General features: G+C 43.1%; 41 non-coding genes across 41 annotated transcripts; 21 read left to right on the top strand and 20 right to left on the bottom strand.

Moving 5' to 3' along the window:
* The first annotated feature begins 196 nt into the window (after positions 1 to 196).
* Trnay-gua (transfer RNA tyrosine (anticodon GUA)) lies at positions 197 to 285 on the top strand. The gene is given in 2 exon segments: positions 197 to 233; positions 250 to 285. It is a non-coding gene; the product is annotated as a tRNA-Tyr (tRNA).
* Positions 286 to 643: 358 nt separating this feature from the next.
* On the bottom strand, positions 644 to 715 carry Trnaq-cug (transfer RNA glutamine (anticodon CUG)). The gene has a single exon. It is a non-coding gene; the product is annotated as a tRNA-Gln (tRNA).
* Positions 716 to 962: 247 nt separating this feature from the next.
* On the top strand, positions 963 to 1,051 carry Trnay-gua (transfer RNA tyrosine (anticodon GUA)). The gene is given in 2 exon segments: positions 963 to 999; positions 1,016 to 1,051. It is a non-coding gene; the product is annotated as a tRNA-Tyr (tRNA).
* Positions 1,052 to 1,409: 358 nt separating this feature from the next.
* Positions 1,410 to 1,481, bottom strand: Trnaq-cug (transfer RNA glutamine (anticodon CUG)). Its single transcript has one exon. It is a non-coding gene; the product is annotated as a tRNA-Gln (tRNA).
* A 247-nt stretch (positions 1,482 to 1,728) lies between these two features.
* On the top strand, positions 1,729 to 1,817 carry Trnay-gua (transfer RNA tyrosine (anticodon GUA)). Its single transcript is given in 2 exon segments — positions 1,729 to 1,765; positions 1,782 to 1,817. It is a non-coding gene; the product is annotated as a tRNA-Tyr (tRNA).
* A 358-nt stretch (positions 1,818 to 2,175) lies between these two features.
* Trnaq-cug (transfer RNA glutamine (anticodon CUG)) lies at positions 2,176 to 2,247 on the bottom strand. The gene has a single exon. It is a non-coding gene; the product is annotated as a tRNA-Gln (tRNA).
* A 247-nt stretch (positions 2,248 to 2,494) lies between these two features.
* Trnay-gua (transfer RNA tyrosine (anticodon GUA)) lies at positions 2,495 to 2,583 on the top strand. The gene is given in 2 exon segments: positions 2,495 to 2,531; positions 2,548 to 2,583. It is a non-coding gene; the product is annotated as a tRNA-Tyr (tRNA).
* A 358-nt stretch (positions 2,584 to 2,941) lies between these two features.
* On the bottom strand, positions 2,942 to 3,013 carry Trnaq-cug (transfer RNA glutamine (anticodon CUG)). The gene has a single exon. It is a non-coding gene; the product is annotated as a tRNA-Gln (tRNA).
* A 247-nt stretch (positions 3,014 to 3,260) lies between these two features.
* On the top strand, positions 3,261 to 3,349 carry Trnay-gua (transfer RNA tyrosine (anticodon GUA)). The gene is given in 2 exon segments: positions 3,261 to 3,297; positions 3,314 to 3,349. It is a non-coding gene; the product is annotated as a tRNA-Tyr (tRNA).
* Positions 3,350 to 15,833: 12,484 nt separating this feature from the next.
* On the bottom strand, positions 15,834 to 15,905 carry Trnaq-cug (transfer RNA glutamine (anticodon CUG)). Its single transcript has one exon. It is a non-coding gene; the product is annotated as a tRNA-Gln (tRNA).
* Positions 15,906 to 16,152: 247 nt separating this feature from the next.
* Trnay-gua (transfer RNA tyrosine (anticodon GUA)) lies at positions 16,153 to 16,241 on the top strand. Its single transcript is given in 2 exon segments — positions 16,153 to 16,189; positions 16,206 to 16,241. It is a non-coding gene; the product is annotated as a tRNA-Tyr (tRNA).
* Positions 16,242 to 16,599: 358 nt separating this feature from the next.
* Trnaq-cug (transfer RNA glutamine (anticodon CUG)) lies at positions 16,600 to 16,671 on the bottom strand. Its single transcript has one exon. It is a non-coding gene; the product is annotated as a tRNA-Gln (tRNA).
* Positions 16,672 to 16,918: 247 nt separating this feature from the next.
* On the top strand, positions 16,919 to 17,007 carry Trnay-gua (transfer RNA tyrosine (anticodon GUA)). The gene is given in 2 exon segments: positions 16,919 to 16,955; positions 16,972 to 17,007. It is a non-coding gene; the product is annotated as a tRNA-Tyr (tRNA).
* A 358-nt stretch (positions 17,008 to 17,365) lies between these two features.
* Trnaq-cug (transfer RNA glutamine (anticodon CUG)) lies at positions 17,366 to 17,437 on the bottom strand. Its single transcript has one exon. It is a non-coding gene; the product is annotated as a tRNA-Gln (tRNA).
* Positions 17,438 to 17,684: 247 nt separating this feature from the next.
* Trnay-gua (transfer RNA tyrosine (anticodon GUA)) lies at positions 17,685 to 17,773 on the top strand. Its single transcript is given in 2 exon segments — positions 17,685 to 17,721; positions 17,738 to 17,773. It is a non-coding gene; the product is annotated as a tRNA-Tyr (tRNA).
* Positions 17,774 to 18,131: 358 nt separating this feature from the next.
* Trnaq-cug (transfer RNA glutamine (anticodon CUG)) lies at positions 18,132 to 18,203 on the bottom strand. Its single transcript has one exon. It is a non-coding gene; the product is annotated as a tRNA-Gln (tRNA).
* A 247-nt stretch (positions 18,204 to 18,450) lies between these two features.
* Trnay-gua (transfer RNA tyrosine (anticodon GUA)) lies at positions 18,451 to 18,539 on the top strand. Its single transcript is given in 2 exon segments — positions 18,451 to 18,487; positions 18,504 to 18,539. It is a non-coding gene; the product is annotated as a tRNA-Tyr (tRNA).
* Positions 18,540 to 18,897: 358 nt separating this feature from the next.
* Positions 18,898 to 18,969, bottom strand: Trnaq-cug (transfer RNA glutamine (anticodon CUG)). Its single transcript has one exon. It is a non-coding gene; the product is annotated as a tRNA-Gln (tRNA).
* A 247-nt stretch (positions 18,970 to 19,216) lies between these two features.
* Trnay-gua (transfer RNA tyrosine (anticodon GUA)) lies at positions 19,217 to 19,305 on the top strand. The gene is given in 2 exon segments: positions 19,217 to 19,253; positions 19,270 to 19,305. It is a non-coding gene; the product is annotated as a tRNA-Tyr (tRNA).
* Positions 19,306 to 19,663: 358 nt separating this feature from the next.
* Positions 19,664 to 19,735, bottom strand: Trnaq-cug (transfer RNA glutamine (anticodon CUG)). The gene has a single exon. It is a non-coding gene; the product is annotated as a tRNA-Gln (tRNA).
* Positions 19,736 to 19,982: 247 nt separating this feature from the next.
* Positions 19,983 to 20,071, top strand: Trnay-gua (transfer RNA tyrosine (anticodon GUA)). Its single transcript is given in 2 exon segments — positions 19,983 to 20,019; positions 20,036 to 20,071. It is a non-coding gene; the product is annotated as a tRNA-Tyr (tRNA).
* A 358-nt stretch (positions 20,072 to 20,429) lies between these two features.
* On the bottom strand, positions 20,430 to 20,501 carry Trnaq-cug (transfer RNA glutamine (anticodon CUG)). Its single transcript has one exon. It is a non-coding gene; the product is annotated as a tRNA-Gln (tRNA).
* Positions 20,502 to 20,748: 247 nt separating this feature from the next.
* Trnay-gua (transfer RNA tyrosine (anticodon GUA)) lies at positions 20,749 to 20,837 on the top strand. The gene is given in 2 exon segments: positions 20,749 to 20,785; positions 20,802 to 20,837. It is a non-coding gene; the product is annotated as a tRNA-Tyr (tRNA).
* Positions 20,838 to 21,195: 358 nt separating this feature from the next.
* Trnaq-cug (transfer RNA glutamine (anticodon CUG)) lies at positions 21,196 to 21,267 on the bottom strand. The gene has a single exon. It is a non-coding gene; the product is annotated as a tRNA-Gln (tRNA).
* A 247-nt stretch (positions 21,268 to 21,514) lies between these two features.
* Trnay-gua (transfer RNA tyrosine (anticodon GUA)) lies at positions 21,515 to 21,603 on the top strand. The gene is given in 2 exon segments: positions 21,515 to 21,551; positions 21,568 to 21,603. It is a non-coding gene; the product is annotated as a tRNA-Tyr (tRNA).
* A 358-nt stretch (positions 21,604 to 21,961) lies between these two features.
* On the bottom strand, positions 21,962 to 22,033 carry Trnaq-cug (transfer RNA glutamine (anticodon CUG)). Its single transcript has one exon. It is a non-coding gene; the product is annotated as a tRNA-Gln (tRNA).
* A 247-nt stretch (positions 22,034 to 22,280) lies between these two features.
* On the top strand, positions 22,281 to 22,369 carry Trnay-gua (transfer RNA tyrosine (anticodon GUA)). Its single transcript is given in 2 exon segments — positions 22,281 to 22,317; positions 22,334 to 22,369. It is a non-coding gene; the product is annotated as a tRNA-Tyr (tRNA).
* Positions 22,370 to 22,727: 358 nt separating this feature from the next.
* Trnaq-cug (transfer RNA glutamine (anticodon CUG)) lies at positions 22,728 to 22,799 on the bottom strand. The gene has a single exon. It is a non-coding gene; the product is annotated as a tRNA-Gln (tRNA).
* Positions 22,800 to 23,046: 247 nt separating this feature from the next.
* Trnay-gua (transfer RNA tyrosine (anticodon GUA)) lies at positions 23,047 to 23,135 on the top strand. The gene is given in 2 exon segments: positions 23,047 to 23,083; positions 23,100 to 23,135. It is a non-coding gene; the product is annotated as a tRNA-Tyr (tRNA).
* Positions 23,136 to 23,493: 358 nt separating this feature from the next.
* Positions 23,494 to 23,565, bottom strand: Trnaq-cug (transfer RNA glutamine (anticodon CUG)). The gene has a single exon. It is a non-coding gene; the product is annotated as a tRNA-Gln (tRNA).
* A 247-nt stretch (positions 23,566 to 23,812) lies between these two features.
* Positions 23,813 to 23,901, top strand: Trnay-gua (transfer RNA tyrosine (anticodon GUA)). The gene is given in 2 exon segments: positions 23,813 to 23,849; positions 23,866 to 23,901. It is a non-coding gene; the product is annotated as a tRNA-Tyr (tRNA).
* Positions 23,902 to 24,259: 358 nt separating this feature from the next.
* On the bottom strand, positions 24,260 to 24,331 carry Trnaq-cug (transfer RNA glutamine (anticodon CUG)). The gene has a single exon. It is a non-coding gene; the product is annotated as a tRNA-Gln (tRNA).
* Positions 24,332 to 24,578: 247 nt separating this feature from the next.
* Positions 24,579 to 24,667, top strand: Trnay-gua (transfer RNA tyrosine (anticodon GUA)). The gene is given in 2 exon segments: positions 24,579 to 24,615; positions 24,632 to 24,667. It is a non-coding gene; the product is annotated as a tRNA-Tyr (tRNA).
* A 358-nt stretch (positions 24,668 to 25,025) lies between these two features.
* Trnaq-cug (transfer RNA glutamine (anticodon CUG)) lies at positions 25,026 to 25,097 on the bottom strand. Its single transcript has one exon. It is a non-coding gene; the product is annotated as a tRNA-Gln (tRNA).
* Positions 25,098 to 25,344: 247 nt separating this feature from the next.
* Positions 25,345 to 25,433, top strand: Trnay-gua (transfer RNA tyrosine (anticodon GUA)). Its single transcript is given in 2 exon segments — positions 25,345 to 25,381; positions 25,398 to 25,433. It is a non-coding gene; the product is annotated as a tRNA-Tyr (tRNA).
* Positions 25,434 to 25,791: 358 nt separating this feature from the next.
* Positions 25,792 to 25,863, bottom strand: Trnaq-cug (transfer RNA glutamine (anticodon CUG)). Its single transcript has one exon. It is a non-coding gene; the product is annotated as a tRNA-Gln (tRNA).
* Positions 25,864 to 26,112: 249 nt separating this feature from the next.
* On the top strand, positions 26,113 to 26,201 carry Trnay-gua (transfer RNA tyrosine (anticodon GUA)). Its single transcript is given in 2 exon segments — positions 26,113 to 26,149; positions 26,166 to 26,201. It is a non-coding gene; the product is annotated as a tRNA-Tyr (tRNA).
* A 358-nt stretch (positions 26,202 to 26,559) lies between these two features.
* On the bottom strand, positions 26,560 to 26,631 carry Trnaq-cug (transfer RNA glutamine (anticodon CUG)). The gene has a single exon. It is a non-coding gene; the product is annotated as a tRNA-Gln (tRNA).
* A 247-nt stretch (positions 26,632 to 26,878) lies between these two features.
* Trnay-gua (transfer RNA tyrosine (anticodon GUA)) lies at positions 26,879 to 26,967 on the top strand. The gene is given in 2 exon segments: positions 26,879 to 26,915; positions 26,932 to 26,967. It is a non-coding gene; the product is annotated as a tRNA-Tyr (tRNA).
* Positions 26,968 to 27,325: 358 nt separating this feature from the next.
* Trnaq-cug (transfer RNA glutamine (anticodon CUG)) lies at positions 27,326 to 27,397 on the bottom strand. Its single transcript has one exon. It is a non-coding gene; the product is annotated as a tRNA-Gln (tRNA).
* A 246-nt stretch (positions 27,398 to 27,643) lies between these two features.
* Trnay-gua (transfer RNA tyrosine (anticodon GUA)) lies at positions 27,644 to 27,732 on the top strand. Its single transcript is given in 2 exon segments — positions 27,644 to 27,680; positions 27,697 to 27,732. It is a non-coding gene; the product is annotated as a tRNA-Tyr (tRNA).
* Positions 27,733 to 27,960: the final 228 nt, after the last annotated feature.

Raw genomic sequence — 27,960 nt, forward strand, 5'->3', positions numbered from 1 at the left:
AGACACTTCCTACTTGCATATTTTAACCTAATCGACACCATCGAGCATTATAAAACTTAATCTGGGCAATGTTTGCAGTTGCAGCCGATGATTGCATTTCCTGTGCGTCTATATGGCCGCGCTGAGTAGCAGTGTGTGAAGACGGCAGACAGGGACGGACGTAAAGCAATGAGTAGGAATAAGAAAGTATACAGAGCCTCTGGTAGCTCAGTTGGTAGGGGGGTGGACTGTAGTGGAGGATTCACACTTATCCATAGGTCGCTGGTTCAAATCCGGCCCAGAGGACTGCTTTTCTAATCTCATCAGCAAAGAGGCTCCAGAGAATGGCCACTGAGTCTGAACCTCCCTATGTTTTAAACCTATTTTAAAGGAAATTCATTTGCTCAGCTTGTAATAGCTAGTTGATAATCATGGGATTTTTAACCTTCGTGGGATAATGATATTTCTTCGAATTATCGTAAAATTGCTTGCTCTTACAGGTATTACTCGTTTAATGTTCTATATAGGTCACAAAGTCGCACCAATATTCGGCCGTTTTATAGACGCATCGTTTTTTACACAAACGTAGAAACTAACGCCGTGAGCCTATTGCTGCTACTTCCTCAGCGAGAAACTCTTATTACAGAAAATTTAGACTAAACGAAGGTTCCACCGAGATTCGAACTCGGATCGCTGGATTCAGAGTCCAGAGTGCTAACCGTTACACCATGGAACCAGACAGCAGGATAAGACTCGTAATACACTTAGCAGTCCTCTGACATACTTCAGACACTTCCTACTTGCATATTTTAACCTAATCGACACCATCGAGCATTATAAAACTTAATCTGGGCAATGTTTGCAGTTGCAGCCGATGATTGCATTTCCTGTGCGTCTATATGGCCGCGCTGAGTAGCAGTGTGTGAAGACGGCAGACAGGGACGGACGTAAAGCAATGAGTAGGAATAAGAAAGTATACAGAGCCTCTGGTAGCTCAGTTGGTAGAGCGGTGGACTGTAGTGGAGGATTCACAGTTATCCATAGGTCGCTGGTTCAAATCCGGCCCAGAGGACTGTTTTTCTAATCTCATCAGCAAAGAGGCTCCAGAGAATGCCCACTGAGTCAGAACCTCCCTATGTTTTAAACCTATTTTAAAGGAAATTCATTTGCTCAGCTTGTAATAGCTAGTTGATAATCATGGGATTTTTAACCTTCGTGGGATAATGATATTTCTTCGAATTATCGTAAAATTGCTTGCTCTTACAGGTATTACTCGTTTAATGTTCTATATAGGTCACAAAGTCGCACCAATATTCGGCCGTTTTATAGACGCATCGTTTTTTACACAAACGTAGAAACTAACGCCGTGAGCCTATTGCTGCTACTTCCTCAGCGAGAAACTCTTATTACAGAAAATTTAGACTAAACGAAGGTTCCACCGAGATTCGAACTCGGAACGCTGGATTCAGAGTCCAGAGTGCTAACCGTTACACCATGGAACCAGACAGCAGGATAAGACTCGTAATACACTTAGCAGTCCTCTGACATACTTCAGACACTTCCTACTTGCATATTTTAACCTAATCGACACCATCGAGCATTATAAAACTTAATCTGGGCGATGTTTGCAGTTGCAGCCGATGATTGCATTTCCTGTGCGTCTATATGGCCGCGCTGAGTAGCAGTGTGTGAAGACGGCAGACAGGGACGGACGTAAAGCAATGAGTAGGAATAAGAAAGTATACAGAGCCTCTGGTAGCTCAGTTGGTAGAGCGGTGGACTGTAGTGGAGGATTCACAGTTATCCATAGGTCGCTGGTTCAAATCCGGCCCAGAGGACTGTTTTTCTAATCTCATCAGCAAAGAGGCTCCAGAGAATGCCCACTGAGTCAGAACCTCCCTATGTTTTAAACCTATTTTAAAGGAAATTCATTTGCTCAGCTTGTAATAGCTAGTTGATAATCATGGGATTTTTAACCTTCGTGGGATAATGATATTTCTTCGAATTATCGTAAAATTGCTTGCTCTTACAGGTATTACTCGTTTAATGTTCTATATAGGTCACAAAGTCGCACCAATATTCGGCCGTTTTATAGACGCATCGTTTTTTACACAAACGTAGAAACTAACGCCGTGAGCCTATTGCTGCTACTTCCTCAGCGAGAAACTCTTATTACAGAAAATTTAGACTAAACGAAGGTTCCACCGAGATTCGAACTCGGATCGCTGGATTCAGAGTCCAGAGTGCTAACCGTTACACCATGGAACCAGACAGCAGGATAAGACTCGTACTACACTTAGCAGTCCTCTGACATACTTCAGACACTTCCTACTTGCATATTTTAACCTAATCGACACCATCGAGCATTATAAAACTTAATCTGGGCAATGTTTGCAGTTGCAGCCGATGATTGCATTTCCTGTGCGTCTATATGGCCGCGCTGAGTAGCAGTGTGTGAAGACGGCAGACAGGGACGGACGTAAAGCAATGAGTAGGAATAAGAAAGTATACAGAGCCTCTGGTAGCTCAGTTGGTAGAGCGGTGGACTGTAGTGGAGGATTCACAGTTATCCATAGGTCGCTGGTTCAAATCAGGCCCAAGGGACTGTTTTTCTAATCTCATCAGCAAAGAGGCTCCAGAGAATGCCCACTGAGTCAGAACCTCCCTATGTTTTAAACCTATTTTAAAGGAAATTCATTTGCTCAGCTTGTAATAGCTAGTTGATAATCATGGGATTTTTAACCTTCGTGGGATAATGATATTTCTTCGAATTATCGTAAAATTGCTTGCTCTTACAGGTATTACTCGTTTAATGTTCTATATAGGTCACAAAGTCGCACCAATATTCGGCCGTTTTATAGACGCATCGTTTTTTACACAAACGTAGAAACTAACGCCGTGAGCCTATTGCTGCTACTTCCTCAGCGAGAAACTCTTATTACAGAAAATTTAGACTAAACGAAGGTTCCACCGAGATTCGAACTCGGATCGCTGGATTCAGAGTCCAGAGTGCTAACCGTTACACCATGGAACCAGACAGCAGGATAAGACTCGTAATACACTTAGCAGTCCTCTGACATACTTCAGACACTTCCTACTTGCATATTTTAACCTAATCGACACCATCGAGCATTATAAAACTTAATCTGGGCAATGTTTGCAGTTGCAGCCGATGATTGCATTTCCTGTGCGTCTATATGGCCGCGCTGAGTAGCAGTGTGTGAAGACGGCAGACAGGGACGGACGTAAAGCAATGAGTAGGAATAAGAAAGTATACAGAGCCTCTGGTAGCTCAGTTGGTAGAGCGGTGGACTGTAGTGGAGGATTCACAGTTATCCATAGGTCGCTGGTTCAAATCCGGCCCAGAGGACTGTTTTTCTAATCTCATCAGCAAAGAGGCTCCAGAGAATGCCCACTGAGTCAGAACCTCCCTATGTTTTAAACCTATTTTAAAGGAAATTCATTTGCTCAGCTTGTAATAGCTAGTTGATAATCATGGGATTTTTAACCTTCGTGGGATAATGATATTTCTTCGAATTATCGTAAAATTGCTTGCTCTTACAGGTATTACTCGTTTAATGTTCTATATAGGTCACAAAGTCGCACCAATATTCGGCCGTTTTATAGACGCATCGTTTTTTACACAAACGTAGAAACTAACGCCGTGAGCCTATTGCTGCTACTTCCTCAGCGAGAAACTCTTATTACAGAAAATTTAGACTAAACGAAGGTTCCACCGAGATTCGAACTCGGAACGCTGGATTCAGAGTCCAGAGTGCTAACCGTTACACCATTTTTTTTTTATTTTTTTTTTTTTTATTTTTTTTATTTTTTTTTTTTTTTTCCATCCACTGCTTCTCGGCAACCTAGCATACTTCTTTGTAATATATAATAAAGTTATGGGAAGTAGTGGACCCTGAACCTGTATATTATTTTTTTTTAATTTCTGTTTAGTTTTTTTTTATTGTTATTATTATTATTTTTGTTTGTTTGTTATTTTTTTATTGTAAAAGTAAAATCTTCATGGAATGTGAAGAAGGAATTTTATGTTAAGGCACTAATTCCATAGCCTCCTTTCCTTCTTGAGATTAATAATAATAATAAAAAAGTATGTTCCCTTCCATGGAAACAAATAAGACTTCCTTCTCAGTCATAAAATGAATGTATAAGAAAACAATTTATCTTTAACCCTGCGATACTGGCTTTCGGCTTCGGCTTCTTCTGTGCAATAAACAAAATAGCCTTCTTTGCCAGCAGAAGATAAGTGATTGTAATATGAAACTGTAAAAGTGTACTTCTCCCCAATTGTTTTTGTTTAAGCGTCGTTTCGCTTAAATAAACGATTTTTGTTTATCTCGTTGGCTTGTCAACCAATGCCCAGTCGCTCGAATACAATTTTAAGCATATTGAGGTAGTTTTTCTTGTGGTCTTTATATTTCAGGGCGTTATAAAAAGCACACTTCAAGTACATGTAAAAATCAGTGGAATTGTCATTTCCCAGGTGATTAATTACGTAATTCACATAGTGTCCCATTAACCAATGGACCGAGTTGTTTTTTGCTGCTGGAAAATAGCAAGTCTGAGGCCTGAGGAATGTAACAGGGGGAAAATTTTCCACCGAAGATCTCGTAAGAAAAGCCAGTTGTTCCCTAATCCAATTACAGAGTTGTAGATTGCCACCGCACGTGAATCTGTGCACTAACGTGTCGATCAATTTACATTTGAGACATAGGTTCGTGTCGCTAACGCCGATTGCATGTAACCTTTCATTGGTGCTTACGGTCTCATTCACTGTTTTATACCACGCTGACTTGACGTCCGATGGTAGACCACGCATATTAATATTTTTCCATATGGCGTCCCAATCAGTGTGTGGGTATTTACTTTCCAATTTGTTTCTCCCCTCCATTTTCTTTCGATGGGACAGAATATCGCGGGCCGTAATCCGTCGTGAGTTGATGATGACACCGCCGAGATAGCTGAATTCCACAAAATATACACGAACGTACTGGAGCCGGTTATTTATTTTTTGCACATTCACCGGCGCCTGTAAACTGGCAGGCCTGACAACTTCAAATAATTTAGTTGTAATGCTATCAGCGTGGTCGCTAAGGATAGTGGCGGTCCTTTTTATAAAAAGCGCAGACGCCTTATTTCTGATGTCAACTAACCCCAAACCTCCATTCCTGGGATCTAAGGTCACAGTTTTTGCGTCGACTCTGAATATTTCCCCTCTCCAAAGATAGCTGGCAATGGTAGACATTATCTTTTTTCCAATCAGTTTCGGTAGTGGGAAGATCTGTGCTATAAAGTAACTCCTGGAGAGAATGCAGTGGTTAATGAAAATCACCCTCTGAACTTGGTTCAAGTTACGGTGGAGGTTTTCTCTTGTTGTTCCAAGAAGTTGTCCCGACGTATTTCTCCAATTGATAGCTGCCATTTTTAACGGACAAGGTGTCAGTGTTATTCCTAGTGCTTTGCATTGGGTGACCATTGTGGCCCAGGCTAAGGTGGTATGTTGAAAACCCCGCAGGTTTAGGAGTTTGCTTTTGTTTGCGTTGACACCTGCTCCGGAGACTCTACAGTACTTTTTAATTAGCGTTTCCAATTTCAAAATGTCGTCGGGATTTCGCAGGACGACTCCGACATCATCGGCATAGGCGTTTATGACTGTTCGGTGACCAGATAATGTGATGCCAGTTAGAGTGGCATTGAACACTGCGGAGGAAAGGTTCTAATGAAAGCACGAATAGGAACATGGAGAGGGGGCTTCCTTGAGGAACGCCGCGCCTGATCTGAATCTGCTTTGTCCTCTGGCAGTTAACTGATATACAAGCGCTGATGCCTGTTGCAACATTGCTGATCACACTTACGACTCGCTCATTAAAACCTATTTTGTTCAGTGTGGCACTAAGGAATCTATGATCCACACGATCAAATGCTTTCTGGAAGTCAATAAACATGATAGCACATTTTATGGTGGTCACAGCAGTGATGGCAATTATATCTCTATATTCAGCTATGCTTTTGAAAATGCTCTTGGTAGGCACACAGGACTGGTATGGACTTACTATCTTTTTGGCCAACTGAGAGAGTCTGTTGTTTAAAATTCTGCCGATGATTTTATAATCAGAGTTTAACAGGGAAATAGGACGAAAGTTGTTGAGGTTTCTTTTTGCAGCATTTTTTGGGATTAGTACTATTGTGCTCTCTTTAAAAACAGCAGGTAAATGCTTTCCCTGAAGCACCTCGTTCGTCATTCGGGTAAACATGTCACCAATCAGTGGCCAGTATCGTTTATAAAATTCAACAGGCAAACCATCCGGTCCCGGCGATTTCCTCAGAGGAGATTTGCAGATGATTCTGTGGATATCTTCGTTAGTACACTCAACGAGAAGGTCTTCGTTTTCCTCGTCCGAGACCTGTGGAGCTATGTAACTAAGGAACTCATCGAAGGACTCTTCACATACCGGGTTGGCAGTGTATAGGTCTTCGTAATATTTGTGCACTGCATTGACGATGTCTCTCTGAGTCGTGAGTGTCTCGCCAGTTTCAGACTGAAGTCCATCAATGAAGGTGCGTCTCCTGTTTCTTTCGTGCTTCAGTAGATGGTACAAGGAAGCATGTTCATCCTCCACGACTGTCTTAGCCTTGGATTTTAATTTCAGACCCTCCATCTGCTGTCTTTTAAGACTGAGCAATTTGGCCTTAGTTTGCTTGATATCTGCCAGACGGACGTTGGAAGTGTTTGCCTGCTCATATAAATTTCGCAGCATGGTATAATAAAATTCGATGGAATTTTTCAAGTCTTTCGATCGTTGTACACTATACTGGATGAGAACTTTTCTCAGTTTAGGCTTTGCCCTGTTGCACCACCAGTCTAGTACTGAGACGTGTCTATCTGCAGAGCGGAGGCACAATGCCCACGCTTCTGTCAAACTTTCTTCTAATCCGTCGTCCTGCATCAGTGACGTATTAAGGTGCCATGAACTTCTAAAACGGCGAGTGGGTTGCGCAGTAAGGTTGATGGAAGCTAGCACGGAGCTATGATCAGAAAAGTAAACTGGAATCGTCTCTGCTTTAATGAAGGAGCTAACTAGACTTTGCGATATGTAGAGTCTGTCGATCCTGCTACGTGAGTGAGGACCTAGGAATGTAAATGCCACAAAAGTGGGATACATTATTTCCCAAGCATCTTTAAGCTGTAAAACAGTGACGAAACGCTTCAGTTCACTGCAGTTATTAAAATTCGGAACCTGGTCTTTCTTATTTATCACACAATTAAAATCACCGCCTATTATAAGATCTTTTGGGTTTTTCCGTAATAAATAAATGATTTCTTCTTTATAGAACTGTGCTCTTTCCATTCTATTGGATGTGCCAGAAGGGGCATACAGATTGATAAGGGTAGAACCAAAGACTTTTATACCTATCGCTCTGCCGGAGTCCAACCTCTCGATATCCGAGACAGGAATCCCCTCCCTGACTAAAATTGCTGTACCGACGTTGGTGTCAAGTGAGACATTTAAAATCGCCAAATATCCAGGCACTGTAAGATTAGTCAGCACTACTTCCTGTAGGAAAGCAATGTCCGTCCCTGACTCATATAAATAATCCTTGAGCGCTGTAACTTTAGTCACGGATGTAATCCTGTTAATATTGATAGTCGTAATTGTATATGCCTGGGACATTTAGTTTGCATAAAAAGTAAATAAGTGATTAAAAAGATAACAAAATATTAATAAAAAAAAAGAAAAGAGATGTGCAGCTTCTAGAAGAGAGAAACGACTCCGCTTAAACAAACATCTAAAAGAATAGTCAGTATTTGAAGCTCGGTAAACACTTCATCTGGTTCCTCTGAAATATGACTAAGACAGTAGTACAATTAGAAATGAAACTGGTTCAACAAAATCCCTTTTTTTTTTTCATCTTACAGCCTCATTTTGGTGCAGGATTCCGAACATCTCGGGTTTTAGTTTTACCGAGGGGCTTTGCATCACTAATGTCACTTGAAGGTACCTCCTTAGGTCTTTCCGTGATGATTTCATACAAGACGTTCTTGGCCGTCGCTTCCTCTTGTGCTGGTTGTTGTTTGCTTTGGTTACGGGAAGCTTTGAGAGTAGGTAGCGGTTTGAGTCGGCGTCTTCGGACATCTTGGTTCAACGCGCCGTCATTCGGATTGTCTATCTTTACCACCGTTGTGACCGAAGCTGCCTCAACAGCGTCCTTTTTACGAGTGCCATTTCCTTGTTCTTCCGTCACTAGCTCCAGAGTACTGACTGAGTCGGCGGTTTGTGGGTCTGTAAGTTCTTGAGTTGGGTTCCGCTCCGTCACCTCTTGTGCTTCGGAGTGCGCCTCTTCCGTCTCCGCGACAATCGTTACTGCGTCCCCTCCGTGGACCGTTTGTACCTGTTCAGCCGCCGACAGCGGCCGGGTTGCCTCAGCGGCTGTCGTCACGTCAATACATGTACTGTTTGTTTCCTCGAGCATATCCGCATTACACTGCTTCTGCTTGCGGGTGGAAGGCGAATTACGGGCGGACTCGCCGTCCGAGCCGTCATCGGTCGTTTCCAACGGTCGCTTCTTATTCTGGAGATCGCAATCGGGAACAGAAGGGTGTGATGTAATGACGCTCAGGGGAGGGAACTCCGTAGTAGTTATAGCGGGCACTGCAGAAGTACATGCACCACTGTCGTTAACCGAAAGAAGGGAAGTGCTATTTGGTAAGACATCGCTGAGGGTCAGTTTTTGACGCTGTGTTAGATTGTTCCTAAGAACAAAAACACGGCGCGGACAATCTTGTCGGAAATGACCTGTCTCATTGCAAATATTGCACGTGCGCTCCTGACCAGAATACACAACATGTGCTTTATGGCCTGCAACGGATATATGGGACGGAATGTTGGCTTTCACCTCCATTTCAACGGATCTAATGCCATTAAAACACTGTATCTTGTATAGCTTCGACCATCTTTCGTTATAGATAGATTTAACTTCGCCATATTTAGATAGAGCGTCCTTGATCAACTGATTATCAATTTCAATTGGAACATTCAAAATCCTGACATTGGTGTACATGATATCAGCTTTTCGTACAGAGACATTACTTTTTGAACCGTCGCGATGAACAAATTCGACGGAATTACCCCATTTTGCAAGCAACTTATCGACTGTCACTGAGTTCAGAAATTTAACAAAAACACAGTATTTTTCAGCATCTAATTGCGTGGTATGAACAGAGTCAGAATTTATACCGATTACCTCAGTCAGCCAATCGTGGATTTCCAGCGCAGTGGGTTGGACCGGCCGTGTTCCTTTCTCGAACGAGAAGACTAAAGTATTCTTCCTGACGGTGTCAGACATGGTCGTCGGTTCCGACGAAATTCCGGCAACAACCGAAATTGCGGCGAAGCACGAAACGTGGAACGGACGAAAGCACTATAAAAACACTTATCAGAGACACCACTCAAAAAATAACAGCGAAAATGTACAGCTAACTTCACGTAAACACCAAACACCGGCGATAGCGCTAACGTACGCGGAGTAAACAACAAGCACGTCCGACCGCGGCGACGGCTAAAGCCAGAATGTGGAACCAGACAGCAGGATAAGACTCGTAATACACTTAGCAGTCCTCTGACATACTTCAGACACTTCCTACTTGCATATTTTAACCTAATCGACACCATCGAGCATTATAAAACTTAATCTGGGCGATGTTTGCAGTTGCAGCCGATGATTGCATTTCCTGTGCGTCTATATGGCCGCGCTGAGTAGCAGTGTGTGAAGACGGCAGACAGGGACGGACGTAAAGCAATGAGTAGGAATAAGAAAGTATACAGAGCCTCTGGTAGCTCAGTTGTCGTAGTCTGCCTACAGCGGCGGTGGCGAGCGGTTCGTCGTGCTGTGCTTCGCTCTGCGGCTGGCTTTGTTTACATCCGCTGTGTAAGTCTGTGCGTTTTCGCCGGCGCTTCGCAGTAGTTAGATATTCTGTCAACGTTCGAAAATGCAGTAATGGCTCAACTTAGTAGAAAGGACACTCTGAAATTTACCTTTGATCGACGTTTTGCTCGACCTAAATCTTTCGAAATTGAGGATTGGTTAGAGGAAGTTGTTCAAGTTCCGTTTGAAGATACTGTTGGTTTTCACTTGTCAATTGTGAGTAGTGTGATGTACTTGAAGCTGAAAAACCCTGAGTTATGCGAACGAGTTGTCAATAATACCGGTGGTAAGCTTAAGTTTAAACACAGTGATGGAAATATTGGCGAAGTTACTGTCGATCATGTGGGACTTGGTATTCGAACAATTCGAATTTTTGAGCTACCCTTTGAAGTTCCTACAGATGCGATCAATCTTGTTATTGCACCCTTTGGGAAGGTCCTCAGTAATTTTGCAGAAAAATGGTCCGGTGCTCACAAATATCCGGTTTTGAACGGTGTCAGGCAGTTGAAGGTGGACTTATTACGACATATTCCGTCTTACATTAACGTTTGCGGATATCGAGGTATCGTCATTTATGATGGTCAACCACGAACGTGTGCAGCTTGCAATTCTCCAGGTCATATTCGTTCTGAATGTATTCAAAGACGTGTTGTGCAGCTGCCGACAGGTGAACCGGTGAAGTCCGCGGAGATGACTATTTTGTCCACCACTTACGCTTCGGTGGCTCGCGACCAACCGACCGACCAACTGCCCATGGATACCGAAGTAGACATTCGCCCCCAACCAACCCTTCCTCCAACGGCCGAGCAACTTGTTGACATTTCTGAGCGACAAGAGCAACACCTGAGTGTGAGTGACGTGGTTGATTCCGTAGCGCAGTCCCCGACTCTGTCAACAGAACAAAATTCCACCTCCTCAGAGACGCAGGTCAGGACTGTGACTGCTGAATGTCGTTCCCCACAACCCCACTATGAAATCTCGGATTCCGATGAGCGTTGTCCACCTGCTAAATCCCCGCGGAAGAACAAGAAACGCAGAATCGCCCGCCAGGGTGCGGAAGAGGCGGCGGCGTCGTTGCGGGGAAAGGTGCAGCAAATCATGGACAAAGTCAGTGCAAAATCACCAGAATCCTCCCGACAACAGGCGCTAACTTCTGCACACCTGCGGGATGAAGATCGTGCAATCACGCTAACTGAGCCCTCTCGCGATGCTACCGGCCAGGTGTCTCCCATGTGCAGTGACGATGTTGATCATTGTTTAAAAGAACAACGACAACATCATCCTCTTGCGTCCAAGAACCCCAGCACTATAGACTGGGCGGCGGAACCAGAGGTCGAACACATGGACGCTGATGCAACTGATATTCCAGTCACTTCCCGATTTCCCGAACAGCCTTCTACGGCAGTAGAACCGGCACATGATGATAAGTTACTGGATCCACGGCAGGCAAACAAAGAAGAGGACTCTGACTTCTTTTAAAACGGCGCCGATTCCTTCTTACTCTCGTAAGAGCGTGAATGACTGATCAGCAGGCGTATAAAATTGGTACATTAAATATAAATAAAATCCGCAGTTCCCTCAAACTCGACAACATCGTAGACCTCTTATACGCCGCCGACATTGATATCCTCTTGCTTCAGGAGGTCGCCGACATTGCTTTGAACCACATTCCCGGTTATAATGTGACGGCCAATCCGGGACACGGTTCCGATTTAGGCACCGCTATTCTCACGAAAGAAGGAATTATCGTCCAGAATGTAGAACGACTCATAAGTTGTAGGGGAATTGGCGTGACTATCAATAATGTTAGACTCCTAAATCTGTATGCACCATCCGGCTCAACTAATAGGCGACGCCGAGCGGACTTTTTCAAGGAAGAAATACTTCCGCTTTTTGCAACACAATATGACCACCTAATATTGGCGGGAGATTTTAACTGTGTACTTAACGCCAAAGATCAGACGCCGCATTTCAATAAATCGATTGAATTAGAACAGATCGTCAAGGATTTACGTTTAGTCGATACGTGGGAGCACAAGTTTGGTACAACACCTGGTTTTACTCACGTCACGAATCATTCAGCGAGTAGATTGGACCGCATTTACGTATCGGACACTCTCAGACAGCGAATTTTACAAACTGAGGTCTGGCCAACCAGTTTCTCCGACCATGCGGCTTATATTTGCACGCTGAATTTGGGGAAACAGGAAACCTACCGAGGCAAAGGACTATGGAAACTAAATGTTGCACATTTAGACGATCCTGAATGCAGAGAAGCCTTCACTCGAGCGTGGAATGAAAGTGAAGCCAAATTCAGTACGTACGGCTCGGCATTGCAATGGTGGCTCGAATGCGCTAAACCGAAAATTCGTAAATCCATGATACAATATTCCCGGAATAAGAACTGGTGGTTTAAGAGAACGATGGAGTTTTATTATCAATGTCTTCGAGACTTATATACTCTTGATGCCACTGTGATTGACAACTACCCCCGCATTAAAAGACTGCAAGCAAAAATATTACTTTTGAAACGAAAACAGATGGAAGGTTACAAAATTAGAGGTCGGGTTTCGACTATGGCAAAAGGCGAACAGCCATCCATTTATCACCTGATACGTGAAACTAAACGAGCACGGACAAAGATCTTAACTGAACTACAATCCGAAGACGGCACGATTCTAACTCGGCAACACGATATCAGAGACGCCGTTCAAACTTATTACACTGACTTGATGTCCAATAAACCTACCGACGACGAAGCCCTTGCAGAGTTCCGGAGCAGCTTAACGCACAGGCTTCGCCCTGCGGATGTAGCCGAACTCGTCACCGATGTAACGGAAGATGAACTGGAAGATGTGGTGTTCCACAGTCCAAAAAACAAATCTCCCGGATGTGACGGTCTCCCGGTGGAACTTTATCAAGTCTTCTGGCCACAACTGAAGACAAAGCTGACGGTGCTCTGCAACGAACTTCTCCAACCGGACATGCCCATTCCTCCGCCATTCAGTGAAGGACTTGTGGTCTTACTCCCGAAACGGACGAGCAATAACACCGTCGCAACTTTGCGACCCATTACGTTGCTCAACAGCGACTACAAAATTTTTGCTCGCATTCTCGCAACGAGAATGAAAACTGTGATGCATACCGTCATTGGATCACATCAAACGAGTGTTGGAAAGGACAGAGCTATATATCAGACATTATCAGACTATCGAGATGTGATTTCTGTTGCGGACGCTTGCAAAATCCGATGTGCTATCGTAACTTTAGATTTCGCACAGGCTTTCGACAGAGTGAACCATCCTTACCTTTTCCAGATAATGCAGACTCTGGGTTTTCCTCCGCAGTTCATCAGCATCATACAGAAATTGTTACGGAATAGTACATCCAAACTTGTCGTTAACGGTCAGCCAAGTCGCGCCGTCCCGATAAACAGTTCTGTTAGGCAGGGCTGCCCTATGTCGATGGCGCTGTTTGCCATTGCGATCGAACCGCTGCTAGTCACCTTGACGGAACGTTTACAAGGACTCCACATACACGGGCAGAAGATAGTGTGCCGAGCTTACGCTGATGATGTTACCTTCCTAGCTATGAATGTCAATGAGGTCGAGAGGGGTCTCCTGATCATCTCACAATATGAAAAGGCATCTGGTGCGAAACTGCATTGGACGAAATCAGGGATCATGAACGTTGGGCAAGGCATAGGCGCGATCGGTCATGGCCAGCTTAAAGAGATCACTAGGATGACGTGTCTCGGTGTCGATTTTCGGAACACCATCCGCCACACCATTGCCGCCAATTATAAGCAATTGCTCAACAAAATTCGTGCTTGTGCGAAGTTACATAGCGTCAGGAAATTGGACGAGCTTCAAAAGGTTGAATTGGCCAATATTTATATCACTGCCAAAATCAATTATGTGGCTCAAGTTTTGCCCATCCCCACCGATATAGCCAAATGCATGCTGTCCGCGCTTGGACACTTTGTATGTCGTGGCCAGATCTTTAAAGTTCGATATGACACCTTGACACTCCCAACGCGAGATGGCGGACTCAGTCTCACCGATGTACACAAAAAAGCGAAAGCTCTTTATTTCTGCAAAACTTACAAGCTATGGAAACAGTCACCGACCAGTCTGACCGCTCTTGTCCTGAATGAAATCGCACCGACTGATCTTCAACCGCCAATTGATGTGCACCATATACCGACTGCGCTCTACCACTTCAAGAGTTTTCTCTTAGAGTATAGTTATGTCCATACAACAGTCTCTGAAAAGAATTTGACGACAGTTAAGGCAATCTACAACTCCTTTGTGGCAACTAAATCACGGAATGTTATCGAACAAAAATTTCCAAACTACAACTGGGACACGACGTGGCAAAACATCCACAGCCCCTACTTACCTTCGCAAGTAAAGGCGACGTGGTACGCTGCCGTCAATAGAAAAATCCCGACGCAGTCCAGGCTTCATGCAATTCATTTGCAGGACTCGCCAATGTGTGTCACGTGTAATCTCATAGACAGCGAAGAACACCGTTTCGTCTGTGGTACCACGAAAGATATATGGGGTTACGCCCGACAGAAACTGTCGAGCATCAAGAGGACCTCACCATCTGCGATAACGCCAGCTGACTTTCTCAACCCTGAAGCAATCCCATTTCCCAGGACAAAGCGGAATGCTGTCAACTGGATAATAGGTCACACAGTGCACTATATTTTTAGTACTGGCGATAAGAACAAAGACGATTTCGTTCTATACCTGACCCTGCAGCACAGCATGATCGCACGCGAACGTAACTACAAGGCGACCTTTGCCAACTTTTTAAGCAAGACCATTGTGTGATATGCGATTCGACACTCGACCCGTCAGTCTTGCCATGACGGGGAACGTAATATTTAAAGAACGCCCGAAACTATACCACGAGACATGAATGCATGTTTAACCTTCTTTCGAAGTAAGGCGAAACCGACTATTCGCTACATCATTGAGGAGCAGCAGAGGACAATAACAGACGAAAGATGTGAAGACAACACTAGAGAAAAAAACAAACACTTTTCGTTTTCTTATATTTTGCACCAACAAAGGAGAAGATTCCTTTTTAATCACTTATTTCTTATTTATTTATTTATTAATCCTAACCAGAAAAGGTACTTTAGTTCGACACTGCTTAACATAGTTGATAGTGTCATCATTTTTTTTTTGCCGTTAACGCCTCACTCACCTAGAAGAAATGGATTGAGTTCTGGTGGAAGAATGGATCCCTTCTGGAAGATCCTCATAAAAAAAAAAAAAAAAAAAGAGGAAAAAAAAAAGTGGTTCAAACAAAATTATAAATAAAAAATAAAAAAATTAAAAAAATTAAAAAAAAAAAAAAAAAAAATAAAAAAAAAAAAAAAAAAAAAAGTGGTAGAGCACTGGTCTAAAAAAAAAAATAAAAAAAAAAAAAAAAAAAAAAAAAAAAAAAAAAAAAAAAAAAAAAAGTTGGTAGAGCGGTGGACTGTAGTGGAGGATTCACAGTTATCCATAGGTCGCTGGTTCAAATCCGGCCCAGAGGACTGTTTTTCTAATCTCATCAGCAAAGAGGCTCCAGAGAATGCCCACTGAGTCAGAACCTCCCTATGTTTTAAACCTATTTTAAAGGAAATTCATTTGCTCAGCTTGTAATAGCTAGTTGATAATCATGGGATTTTTAACCTTCGTGGGATAATGATATTTCTTCGAATTATCGTAAAATTGCTTGCTCTTACAGGTATTACTCGTTTAATGTTCTATATAGGTCACAAAGTCGCACCAATATTCGGCCGTTTTATAGACGCATCGTTTTTTACACAAACGTAGAAACTAACGCCGTGAGCCTATTGCTGCTACTTCCTCAGCGAGAAACTCTTATTACAGAAAATTTAGACTAAACGAAGGTTCCACCGAGATTCGAACTCGGATCGCTGGATTCAGAGTCCAGAGTGCTAACCGTTACACCATGGAACCAGACAGCAGGATAAGACTCGTAATACACTTAGCAGTCCTCTGACATACTTCAGACACTTCCTACTTGCATATTTTAACCTAATCGACACCATCGAGCATTATAAAACTTAATCTGGGCGATGTTTGCAGTTGCAGCCGATGATTGCATTTCCTGTGCGTCTATATGGCCGCGCTGAGTAGCAGTGTGTGAAGACGGCAGACAGGGACGGACGTAAAGCAATGAGTAGGAATAAGAAAGTATACAGAGCCTCTGGTAGCTCAGTTGGTAGAGCGGTGGACTGTAGTGGAGGATTCACAGTTATCCATAGGTCGCTGGTTCAAATCCGGCCCAGAGGACTGTTTTTCTAATCTCATCAGCAAAGAGGCTCCAGAGAATGCCCACTGAGTCAGAACCTCCCTATGTTTTAAACCTATTTTAAAGGAAATTCATTTGCTCAGCTTGTAATAGCTAGTTGATAATCATGGGATTTTTAACCTTCGTGGGATAATGATATTTCTTCGAATTATCGTAAAATTGCTTGCTCTTACAGGTATTACTCGTTTAATGTTCTATATAGGTCACAAAGTCGCACCAATATTCGGGCGTTTTATAGACGCATCGTTTTTTACACAAACGTAGAAACTAACGCCGTGAGCCTATTGCTGCTACTTCCTCAGCGAGAAACTCTTATTACAGAAAATTTAGACTAAACGAAGGTTCCACCGAGATTCGAACTCGGATCGCTGGATTCAGAGTCCAGAGTGCTAACCGTTACACCATGGAACCAGACAGCAGGATAAGACTCGTAATACACTTAGCAGTCCTCTGACATACTTCAGACACTTCCTACTTGCATATTTTAACCTAATCGACACCATCGAGCATTATAAAACTTAATCTGGGCAATGTTTGCAGTTGCAGCCGATGATTGCATTTCCTGTGCGTCTATATGGCCGCGCTGAGTAGCAGTGTGTGAAGACGGCAGACAGGGACGGACGTAAAGCAATGAGTAGGAATAAGAAAGTATACAGAGCCTCTGGTAGCTCAGTTGGTAGAGCGGTGGACTGTAGTGGAGGATTCACAGTTATCCATAGGTCGCTGGTTCAAATCAGGCCCAGAGGACTGTTTTTCTAATCTCATCAGCAAAGAGGCTCCAGAGAATGCCCACTGAGTCAGAACCTCCCTATGTTTTAAACCTATTTTAAAGGAAATTCATTTGCTCAGCTTGTAATAGCTAGTTGATAATCATGGGATTTTTAACCTTCGTGGGATAATGATATTTCTTCGAATTATCGTAAAATTGCTTGCTCTTACAGGTATTACTCGTTTAATGTTCTATATAGGTCACAAAGTCGCACCAATATTCGGCCGTTTTATAGACGCATCGTTTTTTACACAAACGTAGAATCTAACGCCGTGAGCCTATTGCTGCTACTTCCTCAGCGAGAAACTCTTATTACAGAAAATTTAGACTAAACGAAGGTTCCACCGAGATTCGAACTCGGATCGCTGGATTCAGAGTCCAGAGTGCTAACCGTTACACCATGGAACCAGACAGCAGGATAAGACTCGTAATACACTTAGCAGTCCTCTGACATACTTCAGACACTTCCTACTTGCATATTTTAACCTAATCGACACCATCGAGCATTATAAAACTTAATCTGGGCAATGTTTGCAGTTGCAGCCGATGATTGCATTTCCTGTGCGTCTATATGGCCGCGCTGAGTAGCAGTGTGTGAAGACGGCAGACAGGGACGGACGTAAAGCAATGAGTAGGAATAAGAAAGTATACAGAGCCTCTGGTAGCTCATTTGGTAGAGCGGTGGACTGTAGTGGAGGATTCACAGTTATCCATAGGTCGCTGGTTCAAATTCTGCCCAGAGGACTGTTTTTCTAATCTCATCAGCAAAGAGGCTCCAGAGAATGCCCACTGAGTCAGAACCTCCCTATGTTTTAAACCTATTTTAAAGGAAATTCATTTGCTCAGCTTGTAATAGCTAGTTGATAATCATGGGATTTTTAACCTTCGTGGGATAATGATATTTCTTCGAATTATCGTAAAATTGCTTGCTCTTACAGGTATTACTCGTTTAATGTTCTATATAGGTCACAAAGTCGCACCAATATTCGGCCGTTTTATAGACGCATCGTTTTTTACACAAACGTAGAAACTAACGCCGTGAGCCTATTGCTGCTACTTCCTCAGCGAGAAACTCTTATTACAGAAAATTTAGACTAAACGAAGGTTCCACCGAGATTCGAACTCGGATCGCTGGATTCAGAGTCCAGAGTGCTAACCGTTACACCATGGAACCAGACAGCAGGATAAGACTCGTAATACACTTAGCAGTCCTCTGACATACTTCAGACACTTCCTACTTGCATATTTTAACCTAATCGACACCATCGAGCATTATAAAACTTAATCTGGGCAATGTTTGCAGTTGCAGCCGATGATTGCATTTCCTGTGCGTCTATATGGCCGCGCTGAGTAGCAGTGTGTGCAGACGGCAGACAGGGACGGACGTAAAGCAATGAGTAGGAATAAGAAAGTATACAGAGCCTCTGGTAGCTCAGTTGGTAGAGCGGTGGACTGTAGTGGAGGATTCACAGTTATCCATAGGTCGCTGGTTCAAATCCGGCCCAGAGGACTGTTTCTCTAATCTCATCAGCAAAGAGGCTCCAGAGAATGCCCGCTGAGTCAGAACCTCCCTATGTTTTAAACCTATTTTAAAGGAAATTCATTTGCTCAGCTTGTAATAGCTAGTTGATAATCATGGGATTTTTAACCTTCGTGGCATAATGATATTTCTTCGAATTATCGTAAAATTGCTTGCTCTTACAGGTATTACTCGTTTAATGTTCTATATAGGTCACAAAGTCGCACCAATATTCGGCCGTTTTATAGACGCATCGTTTTTTACACAAACGTAGAAACTAACGCCGTGAGCCTATTGCTGCTACTTCCTCAGCGAGAAACTCTTATTACAGAAAATTTAGACTAAACGAAGGTTCCACCGAGATTCGAACTCGGATCGCTGGATTCAGAGTCCAGAGTGCTAACCGTTACACCATGCAACCAGACAGCAGGATAAGACTCGTAATACACTTAGCAGTCCTCTGACATACTTCAGACACTTCCTACTTGCATATTTTAACCTAATCGACACCATCGAGCATTATAAAACTTAATCTGGGCAATGTTTGCAGTTGCAGCCGATGATTGCATTTCCTGTGCGTCTATATGGCCGCGCTGAGTAGCAGTGTGTGAAGACGGCAGACAGGGACGGACGTAAAGCAATGAGTAGGAATAAGAAAGTATACAGAGCCTCTGGTAGCTCAGTTGGTAGAGCGGTGGACTGTAGTGGAGGATTCACAGTTATCCATAGGTCGCTGGTTCAAATCCGGCCCAGAGGACTGTTTTTCTAATCTCATCAGCAAAGAGGCTCCAGAGAATGCCCACTGAGTCAGAACCTCCCTATGTTTTAAACCTATTTTAAAGGAAATTCATTTGCTCAGCTTGTAATAGCTAGTTGATAATCATGGGATTTTTAACCTTCGTGGGATAATGATATTTCTTCGAATTATCGTAAAATTGCTTGCTCTTACAGGTATTACTCGTTTAATGTTCTATATAGGTCACAAAGTCGCACCAATATTCGGCCGTTTTATAGACGCATCGTTTTTTACACAAACGTAGAAACTAACGCCGTGAGCCTATTGCTGCTACTTCCTCAGCGAGAAACTCTTATTACAGAAAATTTAGACTAAACGAAGGTTCCACCGAGATTCGAACTCGGATCGCTGGATTCAGAGTCCAGAGTGCTAACCGTTACACCATGGAACCAGACAGCAGGATAAGACTCGTAATACACTTAGCAGTCCTCTGACATACTTCAGACACTTCCTACTTGCATATTTTAACCTAATCGACACCATCGAGCATTATAAAACTTAATCTGGGCAATGTTTGCAGTTGCAGCCGATGATTGCATTTCCTGTGCGTCTATATGGCCGCGCTGAGTAGCAGTGTGTGAAGATGGCAGACAGGGACGGACGTAAAGCAATGAGTAGGAATAAGAAAGTATTCAGAGCCTCTGGTAGCTCAGTTGGTAGAGCGGTGGACTGTAGTGGAGGATTCACAGTTATCCATAGGTCGCTGGTTCAAATCCGGCCCAGAGGACTGTTTTTCTAATCTCATCAGCAAAGAGGCTCCAGAGAATGCCCACTGAGTCAGAACCTCCCTATGTTTTAAACCTATTTTAAAGGAAATTCATTTGCTCAGCTTGTAATAGCTAGTTGATAATCATGGGATTTTTAACCTTCGTGGGATAATGATATTTCTTCGAATTATCGTAAAATTGCTTGCTCTTACAGGTATTACTCGTTTAATGTTCTATATAGGTCACAAAGTCGCACCAATATTCGGCCGTTTTATAGACGCATCGTTTTTTACACAAACGTAGAAACTAACGCCGTGAGCCTATTGCTGCTACTTCCTCAGCGAGAAACTCTTATTACAGAAAATTTAGACTAAACGAAGATTCCACCGAGATTCGAACTCGGATCGCTGGATTCAGAGTCCAGAGTGCTAACCGTTACACCATGGAACCAGACAGCAGGATAAGACTCGTAATACACATAGCAGTCCTCTGACATACTTCAGACACTTCCTACTTGCATATTTTAACCTAATCGACACCATCGAGCATTATAAAACTTAATCTGGGCAATGTTTGCAGTTGCAGCCGATGATTGCATTTCCTGTGCGTCTATATGGCCGCGCTGAGTAGCAGTGTGTGAAGACGGCAGACAGGGACGGACGTAAAGCAATGAGTAGGAATAAGAAAGTATACAGAGCCTCTGGTAGCTCATTTGGTAGAGCGGTGGACTGTAGTGGAGGATTCACAGTTATCCATAGGTCGCTGGTTCAAATTCTGCCCAGAGGACTGTTTTTCTAATCTCATCAGCAAAGAGGCTCCAGAGAATGCCCACTGAGTCAGAACCTCCCTATGTTTTAAACCTATTTTAAAGGAAATTCATTTGCTCAGCTTGTAATAGCTAGTTGATAATCATGGGATTTTTAACCTTCGTGGGATAATGATATTTCTTCGAATTATCGTAAAATTGCTTGCTCTTACAGGTATTACTCGTTTAATGTTCTATATAGGTCACAAAGTCGCACCAATATTCGGCCGTTTTATAGACGCATCGTTTTTTACACAAACGTAGAAACTAACGCCGTGAGCCTATTGCTGCTACTTCCTCAGCGAGAAACTCTTATTACAGAAAATTTAGACTAAACGAAGGTTCCACCGAGATTCGAACTCGGATCGCTGGATTCAGAGTCCAGAGTGCTAACCGTTACACCATGGAACCAGACAGCAGGATAAGACTCGTAATACACTTAGCAGTCCTCTGACATACTTCAGACACTTCCTACTTGCATATTTTAACCTAATCGACACCATCGAGCATTATAAAACTTAATCTGGGCAATGTTTGCAGTTGCAGCCGATGATTGCATTTCCTGTGCGTCTATATGGCCGCGCTGAGTAGCAGTGTGTGCAGACGGCAGACAGGGACGGACGTAAAGCAATGAGTAGGAATAAGAAAGTATACAGAGCCTCTGGTAGCTCAGTTGGTAGAGCGGTGGACTGTAGTGGAGGATTCACAGTTATCCATAGGTCGCTGGTTCAAATCCGGCCCAGAGGACTGTTTCTCTAATCTCATCAGCAAAGAGGCTCCAGAGAATGCCCGCTGAGTCAGAACCTCCCTATGTTTTAAACCTATTTTAAAGGAAATTCATTTGCTCAGCTTGTAATAGCTAGTTGATAATCATGGGATTTTTAACCTTCGTGGCATAATGATATTTCTTCGAATTATCGTAAAATTGCTTGCTCTTACAGGTATTACTCGTTTAATGTTCTATATAGGTCACAAAGTCGCACCAATATTCGGCCGTTTTATAGACGCATCGTTTTTTACACAAACGTAGAAACTAACGCCGTGAGCCTATTGCTGCTACTTCCTCAGCGAGAAACTCTTATTACAGAAAATTTAGACTAAACGAAGGTTCCACCGAGATTCGAACTCGGATCGCTGGATTCAGAGTCCAGAGTGCTAACCGTTACACCATGGAACCAGACAGCAGGATAAGACTCGTAATACACTTAGCAGTCCTCTGACATACTTCAGACACTTCCTACTTGCATATTTTAACCTAATCGACACCATCGAGCATTATAAAACTTAATCTGGGCAATGTTTGCAGTTGCAGCCGATGATTGCATTTCCTGTGCGTCTATATGGCCGCGCTGAGTAGCAGTGTGTGAAGACGGCAGACAGGGACGGACGTAAAGCAATGAGTAGGAATAAGAAAGTATACAGAGCCTCTGGTAGCTCAGTTGGTAGAGCGGTGGACTGTAGTGGAGGATTCACAGTTATCCATAGGTCGCTGGTTCAAATCCGGCCCAGAGGACTGTTTTTCTAATCTCATCAGCAAAGAGGCTCCAGAGAATGCCCACTGAGTCAGAACCTCCCTATGTTTTAAACCTATTTTAAAGGAAATTCATTTGCTCAGCTTGTAATAGCTAGTTGATAATCATGGGATTTTTAACCTTCGTGGGATAATGATATTTCTTCGAATTATCGTAAAATTGCTTGCTCTTACAGGTATTACTCGTTTAATGTTCTATATAGGTCACAAAGTCGCACCAATATTCGGCCGTTTTATAGACGCATCGTTTTTTACACAAACGTAGAAACTAACGCCGTGAGCCTATTGCTGCTACTTCCTCAGCGAGAAACTCTTATTACAGAAAATTTAGACTAAACGAAGGTTCCACCGAGATTCGAACTCGGATCGCTGGATTCAGAGTCCAGAGTGCTAACCGTTACACCATGGAACCAGACAGCAGGATAAGACTCGTAATACACTTAGCAGTCCTCTGACATACTTCAGACACTTCCTACTTGCATATTTTAACCTAATCGACACCATCGAGCATTATAAAACTTAATCTGGGCAATGTTTGCAGTTGCAGCCGATGATTGCATTTCCTGTGCGTCTATATGGCCGCGCTGAGTAGCAGTGTGTGAAGATGGCAGACAGGGACGGACGTAAAGCAATGAGTAGGAATAAGAAAGTATTCAGAGCCTCTGGTAGCTCAGTTGGTAGAGCGGTGGACTGTAGTGGAGGATTCACAGTTATCCATAGGTCGCTGGTTCAAATCCGGCCCAGAGGACTGTTTTTCTAATCTCATCAGCAAAGAGGCTCCAGAGAATGCCCACTGAGTCAGAACCTCCCTATGTTTTAAACCTATTTTAAAGGAAATTCATTTGCTCAGCTTGTAATAGCTAGTTGATAATCATGGGATTTTTAACCTTCGTGGGATAATGATATTTCTTCGAATTATCGTAAAATTGCTTGCTCTTACAGGTATTACTCGTTTAATGTTCTATATAGGTCACAAAGTCGCACCAATATTCGGCCGTTTTATAGACGCATCGTTTTTTACACAAACGTAGAAACTAACGCCGTGAGCCTATTGCTGCTACTTCCTCAGCGAGAAACTCTTATTACAGAAAATTTAGACTAAACGAAGATTCCACCGAGATTCGAACTCGGATCGCTGGATTCAGAGTCCAGAGTGCTAACCGTTACACCATGGAACCAGACAGCAGGATAAGACTCGTAATACACATAGCAGTCCTCTGACATACTTCAGACACTTCCTACTTGCATATTTTAACCTAATCGACACCATCGAGCATTATAAAACTTAATCTGGGCAATGTTTGCAGTTGCAGCCGATGATTGCATTTCCTGTGCGTCTATATGGCCGCGCTGAGTGGCAGTGTGTGAAGACGGCAGACAGGGACGGACGTAAAGCAATGAGTAGGAATAAAAAAGTATACAGAGCCTCTGGTAGCTCAGTTGGTAGGGCGGTGGACTGTAGTGGAGGATTCACAGTTATCCATAGGTCGCTGGTTCAAATCCGGCCCAGAGGACTGTTTTTCTAATCTCATCAGCAAAGAGGCTCCAGAGAATGCCCACTGAGTCAGAACCTCCCTATGTTTTAAACCTATTTTAAAGGAAATTCATTTTCTCAGCTTGTAATAGCTAGTTGATAATCATGGGATTTTTAACCTTCGTGGGATAATGATATTTCTTCGAATTATCGTAAAATTGCTTGCTCTTACAGGTATTACTCGTTTAATGTTCTATATAGGTCACAAAGTCGCACCAATATTCGGCCGTTTTATAGACGCATCGTTTTTTACACAAACGTAGAAACTAACGCCGTGAGCCTATTGCTGCTACTTCCTCAGCGAGAAACTCTTATTACAGAAAATTTAGACTAAACGAAGGTTCCACCGAGATTCGAACTCGGATCGCTGGATTCAGAGTCCAGAGTGCTAACCGTTACACCATGGAACCAGACAGCAGGATAAGACTCGTAATACACTTAGCAGTCCTCTGACATACTTCAGACACTTCCTACTTGCATATTTTAACCTAATCGACACCATCGAGCATTATAAAACTTAATCTGGGCAATGTTTGCAGTTGCAGCCGATGATTGCATTTCCTGTGCGTCTATATGGCCGCGCTGAGTAGCAGTGGATGCAGACGGCAGACAGGGACGGACGTAAAGCAATGAGTAGGAATAAGAAAGTATACAGAGCCTCTGGTAGCTCAGTTGGTAGAGCGGTGGACTGTAGTGGAGGATTCACAGTTATCCATAGGTCGCTGGTTCAAATCCGGCCCAGAGGACTGTTTTTCTAATCTCATCAGCAAAGAGGCTCCAGAGAATGCCCACTGAGTCAGAACCTCCCTATGTTTTAAACCTATTTTAAAGGAAATTCATTTTCTCAGCTTGTAATAGCTAGTTGATAATCATGGGATTTTTAACCTTCGTGGGATAATGATATTTCTTCGAATTATCGTAAAATTGCTTGCTCTTACAGGTATTACTCGTTTAATGTTCTATATAGGTCACAAAGTCGCACCAATATTCGGCCGTTTTATAGACGCATCGTTTTTTACACAAACGTAGAAACTAACGCCGTGAGCCTATTGCTGCTACTTCCTCAGCGAGAAACTCTTATTACAGAAAATTTAGACTAAACGAAGGTTCCACCGAGATTCGAACTCGGATCGCTGGATTCAGAGTCCAGAGTGCTAACCGTTACACCATGGAACCAGACAGCAGGATGAGACTCGTAATACACTTAGCAGTCCTCTGACATACTTCAGACACTTCCTACTTGCATATTTTAACCTAATCGACACCATCGAGCATTATAAAACTTAATCTGGGCAATGTTTGCAGTTGCAGCCGATGATTGCATTTCCTGTGCGTCTATATGGCCGCGCTGAGTAGCAGTGGATGCAGACGGCAGACAGGGACGGACGTAAAGCAATGAGTAGGAATAAGAAAGTATACAGAGCCTCTGGTAGCTCAGTTGGTAGAGCGGTGGACAGTAGTGGAGGATTCACAGTTATCCATAGGTCGCTGGTTCAAATCCGGCCCAGAGGACTGTTTTTCTAATCTCATCAGCAAAGAGGCTCCAGAGAATGCCCACTGAGTCAGAACCTCCCTATGTTTTAAACCTATTTTAAAGGAAATTCATTTGCTCAGCTTGTAATAGCTAGTTGATAATCATGGGATTTTTAATCTTCGTGGGATAATGATATTTCTTCGAATTATCGTAAAATTGCTTGCTCTTACAGGTATTACTCGTTTAATGTTCTATATAGGTCACAAAGTCGCACCAATATTCGGCCGTTTTATAGACGCATCGTTTTTTACACAAACGTAGAAACTAACGCCGTGAGCCTATTGCTGCTACTTCCTCAGCGAGAAACTCTTATTACAGAAAATTTAGACTAAACGAAGGTTCCACCGAGATTCGAACTCGGATCGCTGGATTCAGAGTCCAGAGTGCTAACCGTTACACCATGGAACCAGACAGCAGGATAAGACTCGTAATACACTTAGCAGTCCTCTGACATACTTCAGACACTTCCTACTTGCATATTTTAACCTAATAGACACCATCGAGCATTATAAAACTTAATCTGGGCAATGTTTGCAGTTGCAGCCGATGATTGCATTTCCTGTGCGTCTATATGGCCGCGCTGAGTAGCGCAGTGGATGCAGACGGCAGACAGGGACGGACGTAAAGCAATGAGTAGGAATAAGAAAGTATACAGAGCCTCTGGTAGCTCAGTTGGTAGAGCGGTGGACTGTAGTGGAGGATTCACAGTTATCCATAGGTCGCTGGTTCAAATCCGGCCCAGAGGACTGTTTTTCTAATCTCATCAGCAAAGAGGCTCCAGAGAATGCCCACTGAGTCAGAACCTTCCTATGTTTTAAACCTATTTTAAAGGAAATTCATTTGCTCAGCTTGTAATAGCTAGTTGATGATCATGGGATTTTTAACCTTCGTGGGATAATGATATTTCTTCGAATTATCGTAAAATTGCTTGCTCTTACAGGTATTACTCGTTTAATGTTCTATATAGGTCACAAAGTCGCACCAATATTCGGGCGTTTTATAGACGCATCGTTTTTTACACAAACGTAGAAACTAACGCCGTGAGCCTATTGCTGCTACTTCCTCAGCGAGAAACTCATATTACAGAAAATTTAGACTAAACGAAGGTTCCACCGAGATTCGAACTCGGATCGCTGGATTCAGAGTCCAGAGTGCTAACCGTTACACCATGGAACCAGACAGCAGGATAAGACTCGTAATACACTTAGCAGTCCTCTGACATACTTCAGACACTTCCTACTTGCATATTTTAACCTAATCGACACCATCGAGCATTATAAAACTTAATCTGGGCAATGTTTGCAGTTGCAGCCGATGATTGCATTTCCTGTGCGTCTATATGGCCGCGCTGAGTAGCAGTGGATGCAGACGGCAGACAGGGACGGACGTAAAGCAATGAGTAGGAATAAGAAAGTATACAGAGCCTCTGGTATCTCAGTTGGTAGAGCGGTGGACTGTAGTGGAGGATTCACAGTTATCCATAGGTCGCTGGTTCAAATCCGGCCCAGAGGACTGTTTTTCTAATCTCATCAGCAAAGAGGCTCCAGAGAATGCCCACTGAGTCAGAACCTCCCTATGTTTTAAACCTATTTTAAAGGAAATTCATTTGCTCAGCTTGTAATAGCTAGTTGATAATCATGGGATTTTTAACCTTCGTGGGATAATGATATTTCTTCGAATTATCGTAAAATTGCTTGCTCTTACAGGTATTACTCGTTTAATATTCTATATAGGTCACAAAGTCGAACCAATATTCGGCCGTTTTATAGACGCATCGTTTTTTACACAAACGTAGAAACTAACGCCGTGAGCCTATTGCTGCTACTTCCTCAGCGAGAAACTCTTATTACAGAAAATTTAGACTAAACGAAGGTTCCACCGAGATTCGAACTCGGATCGCTGGATTCAGAGTCCAGAGTGCTAACCGTTACACCATGGAACCAGACAGCAGGATAAGACTTTAATACACTTAGCAGTCCTCTGACATACTTCAGACACTTCCTACTTGCATATTTTAACCTAATAGACACCATCGAGCATTATAAAACTTAATCTGGGCAATGTTTGCAGTTGCAGCCGATGATTGCATTTCCTGTGCGTCTATATGGCCGCGCTGAGTAGCAGTGGATGCAGACGGCAGACAGGGACGGACGTAAAGCAATGAGTAGGAATAAGAAAGTATACAGAGCCTCTGGTAGCTCAGTTGGTAGAGCGGTGGACTGTAGTGGAGGATTCACAGTTATCCATAGGTCGCTGGTTCAAATCCGGCCCAGAGGACTGTTTTTCTAATCTCATCAGCAAAGAGGCTCCAGAGAATGCCCACTGAGTCAGAACCTCCCTATGTTTTAAACCTATTTTAAAGGAAATTCATTTGCTCAGCTTGTAATAGCTAGTTGATAATCATGGGATTTTTAACCTTCGTGGGATAATGATATTTCTTCGAATTATCGTAAAATTGCTTGCTCTTACAGGTATTACTCGTTTAATGTTCTATATAGGTCACAA

Source organism: Schistocerca gregaria, chromosome 2 (assembly GCF_023897955.1).
Source record: "Schistocerca gregaria isolate iqSchGreg1 chromosome 2, iqSchGreg1.2, whole genome shotgun sequence".
NCBI classification, from domain to species: domain Eukaryota; kingdom Metazoa; phylum Arthropoda; class Insecta; order Orthoptera; family Acrididae; genus Schistocerca; species Schistocerca gregaria.